Source organism: Alosa sapidissima, chromosome 3, assembly GCF_018492685.1.
Source record: "Alosa sapidissima isolate fAloSap1 chromosome 3, fAloSap1.pri, whole genome shotgun sequence".
Lineage (NCBI taxonomy): Eukaryota > Metazoa > Chordata > Actinopteri > Clupeiformes > Clupeidae > Alosa > Alosa sapidissima.
The window spans coordinates 32134123-32138886 of NC_055959.1; positions in this window are offsets into that span (position 1 = coordinate 32134123).

A 4764-nucleotide genomic window follows, 5' to 3' on the forward strand; every position below is an offset into this window, starting at 1 on the left:
TTGCAGTGATATTAATCAGTCGAGTCATGTTGGTAGCACGTCAAGCCATAGATGATGAATGGCATTCTTGGCTTAAATTTAGATGTAATATGGCAGCCATTTGCCCGCTTTGTAACTGAACTTTTGCTGATTACTTGGCTGTCAGTTTGTACCTGCCTCAGTAAGGGAAGGACAACCAGGTGACTGAAAGCCACATTTATTTTTTGTTGACCAGTGCCCTGATCTCTAGTTGCCTAATCACAGGGTCTATTTGCAGAGAGTAGTGATGGGGACGAGACCGCCTATGCCGAGTCCGAGACAAGACCGAGTCTTTGAAGGGTCGAGACCGAGTCGAGATCGAGTCCGTTGGTTTTCAAATACAGTCGAGTCCGAGTCAAGACCGAGTCTTTGAGGAAGCAAGTCCAAGTCGAGACCGAGTCCTTTAGGAGTCGAGACCGAGTCGAGACCAAGACCATAAAAACATGTCAGTTTTCATATTCATGATTTAATATCACCCCTATTAATAATCAACAGTTAGGCCCAGGCTTGGAATTTCACCATTTTAGGGGCAAGGCCACTTGGCCTTCAGTTGGGCATATTTGGTGGGGGGCACAAAGGCCACATGTCAGGGCACCAAGGCCAAAGTTAACTATAAAGTTGTAGGTTATAAAAATAATCAAAGTTGTATTTAGCCTATTCCTGAATCACTGTATGAAACATTACAAAAACATGAAACATGACATATTACATAGAACTGTAAATAATCTGATCATCTAATATTTAGATGTCTAGGCTATATTTAATATTTATTTTATATTTGACCTGTTATGGAATCATGTATTGAACAATTTAAGCACAGCTCAGTTAAGCACAGCTCAGTAAGAATGAACAGGTATGATAAGGGATCAGATTCCAAAAATAATTCAGTGGAAATGCATGGATTCCAGTTTCTTCCAGTAGCAGCAACTGGAATCCATGCATTTCCACTGAATTATTTTTGGAATTTGATCCCTTATCATACCTGTTCATTCTTACTCGTTGCTCAACTTATCGTGACTAAATTCAAGATGGCTGCAAACGCTAAACTTCGTGAAGATACTGTCTGTATAAATCGTCTTGTAAGTAAACTACCAGTGCTTTTTCAAAGTTCTCAATGTCTCCTTTTAAATGTCAGGGCCCTCGGAAGTCTACCAATGAAGTGTGGAGATACATTGAGCCTCGTAAATGGGTGTAAAACAGTGATTTATTTGCATGGCTAGCCCGATGCCGAAGCACCACTATTGAAAAAGCTGTTGGTAGCATCGGCTAACTAGCGCCAGATTTTGGAGTGCAGGGGACAAGCTGAGATGGGCTATGAGACATACGTTCACACTCGGTATCATGTTTCAATACACTTTAGGTCAATATCACACCGGAATTCTCCTTTAACAGTACACATGTAATACTATTTTTGTCCACTAGTGGTTGTTTTGGCGCTGTTTCGCGTTTGCCATCGAAAACGGAATGAAATGTATAGTAGGCCTACTGTACCTGCAAACAATGTAAGAGGCCTCTGCTGACTGCATCAGTGCTCAAAGTATTCTAAAAGTTTATCAATTAATTGTTAATAACTAACTAACTTCTATTCAAGTCATAATTCTGGAACTTTCTGGTATAATTATTTATATTTTTTATTCACTCGTTCAAATATTCATACAGAGTTCACAAAGTTCTCATCAGGTGAGTGAAAGTTAGAATGGTGGTCATTTCAGATGTTTCTGCCACCACTTCATAAAACTCATAGTTTGAGAACTTTAAATTTGTAGGATATTGCTTGTTCACAACTTGAGTTGTGTATGCAAAGTTCAAAATACTTTTGGGACTCCCTGCTTATAGTTTTGAGAATGCTATTATTAGTATTATTTCATTTGAGCTACATTTTACACTGATATAGCAAGATGGCAATATAAACACAGATAACAATGGTATTAAATTGCAATAGCCTATAGATTAAATGTAATGGAATATTCAACTAAGGTAGACTGCCTTTGTTCACAGCGCTAAGCTTATGGTTACTGATATACTCCGAGTCTCTGGCCCTCTCTTAGAGCCAGGCATAGTGAGCTGGCCCTCGGAAGAAAAAGTTTGGGGACCACTGCTTTACACCTTTGTGTTCGGTAAGGTCTGCTGTTTATTCTGATATATGGTTTGTCATGTGTTGAACGAAGGGTTCGTGAAGTATTCCACCGAGATGAATGGGTAGGGAGATGGGTGTAGCACCTTATGTAGACGTTATGATTAAATGTAATTATATTATTTACTTTTCTCGCAAACCATTCACCACAGCAATTAGTGGCTAACATTGTTTAAAAGCTGAAAAAAAGTTCTTTCATGTGATATGATACATGTGCCTGTCACAGGCCGTAGTCATGATGTCAACATTGGGGGGGACCAAATCTGTGGTGGGGTCTGAGGGACCCCCAAACAGAATTTCAATACATTTCCTACCATGCAAAAAGATTATTAAAAATCACAAACAAGTCGTTAGTTAGGTCAGTCAATTAGGTTATTCCAAACTTTTGACGGACACAGATGCCCCCCCCCCCCCTGTGAGTTTTGTGAAAAGAGAAGGGTGGAGAAGAAGCAACTTCACTGGTCCATCCTGAGTATCTTATGATAACCTCTATATTACACAGAATGTGGTTCTTTGACTTACTACTTACACCTGAAGATTATTTTAAACTAAGGCTTAGACTCATAGGTTTGGAGCCTAATAAGATTTTGTCTTTTAATTTAGATTTTATTATGCTGGCGGCTAATCACACAATTTTAACGTAGTTTAAAAGGGACAGGATTCAGGAATAGGCTACTAAGACAGGCCCCTCTTCTGTCTGACTCATCTCATGTTACCCCTGTATGCATTATAGACTGGCTTCTGACAGAAATGACGTTTTGTGCCAACATGTAGAAACACTAGGCCTACTACAGCCTTTAATTGGTGAATGGAGGTGCAAATTCCTTTCTTTGGTTATTTTCCGCGATTCACATTAACGTCGCCACATTTAATCACGTTTTGCCTGCATGGATGCGCGATTGAGTGCGCATCTAAATTATATTCAAGATGCAACAATCATTTCTAAGATGCCTATACACGGTAATTTCTGGCATTACTACTAGCATATGAATGCATTATTTATGTTGAAAGACTTGAAAGAAATGACACAGGCTTTCACAAATTCATAATTTAAAATAAAACGTTTCACTTTCGCTATCATTGCGAGAATAGGCTACAATATGGAAAATGTTCCCTTTCAGTTAGATCGGCTCCAAACATGTATGGGATGTCCTAAGCCTGTGCTACACCTTTCCAAGAAGTTTTGTGAAAATTGTACCGGTAGCTTTTGCGATATTGTTGACAGCCCTACCTCACCGCAGTAGGGTGCAGTAAATGGAAGCTTTTGATAGCGCACGCCACTAACGAAAAACGGAAAATCACCAGGACAAACCACTCAGGGGTGTAGGCTACTCTGAAACCATAGGTCACTAATTTGTGCGTTATTTACGTTTGATTACATTTCAGATACGTGTTGGTTTCCTGTAGGCCTAGTATAGCGCTTTATTCTTTCTTTATTTTTCTATGTCCGAATATTGGGGGGGACATTTTGGTCATATTTGAATATTGGGGGGGACACGTCCCCCTCAATGTCTATGGTGACTACGGCCCTGTGCCTGTGTGATGAGTGGGCTTAGCGATTGCGAGTATTTCAACTGAGAAGAATGGGTGAATTTGGACGCACTTTCTGTCTTGCCATGCGCTGTCATTTTCTCCACTGTGTAAGACTGAATTAGTTTGCGCTGTGATGCTAAGATTATTTTGACAGGCTATAGGCTAAATAAAAATCGCTATTAAACGGACGCAAAGCAGAATATTGAAAGAAGGGGGCACCAAGACCAACAAGGGACAAAGACGTGGCCGTCGTGAAATTTCATTTTGATTTTTTTTTATATATATGAACATAAAAAAATGCGTTGGTCTCGAGGACTCGCTCTGAAATTACGGGTCCTTCTCCTCCCACTGTGGTCCGAGACCGAGTCAAGACCGAGTCTTTGAAGGAACAAGTCCGAGTCGAGTCCGAGAAAGCAGAACTCGGTCTCGAGACCGGACTCGAGTAGGCTACTACATCACCGGCAGAGAGCATATGGTTCTGGGCCTGATCTCTGTATACAATCTAGTCCAAGACTTGCCCCCTCTCACGTGACTCAGGCAAAAGGATTTTGGTAGTACATAGCTAGGTAAAATTATTTAAAAAAGCTATTCAAAATAAATCAACATTGTGGAGATTTAACTTCTTTACTCTGTGATGTTGAGCCAATTTTTGGCCATATGTCAGTGGAGTGGTGAATGTTGCAGTTGAATGGTGAATGTTGCACTGGATTGAGTGGACAGTATTTGAGGGAAATACCACTCAGTGATGAAACTGTGTTTCCTGAATTGCATGTCCTTTGTGCCATCGTCAGAACCATGGTACAGTATGTGTCCATATGGTGTGTGTGTGTCCGTCCATATAAGGCAGAAGTGAATGAAGCAAGACATGCTGAATCTGAATCTTACTCATTCTTTAAATATGACATGACTCAGGTTATGCTTTGGAGTATAGAGTAATAGAGCTGTTGAATTAATAATACATTAATTATTAATAAATTAATATTAAAGTAGTTTTTTTTTTTATGTAGTTAACTGGCATATTTACATGGTGTTTTTTATACAATGTTCATAAATATGCATGGTCCCTATCAAATAAACCA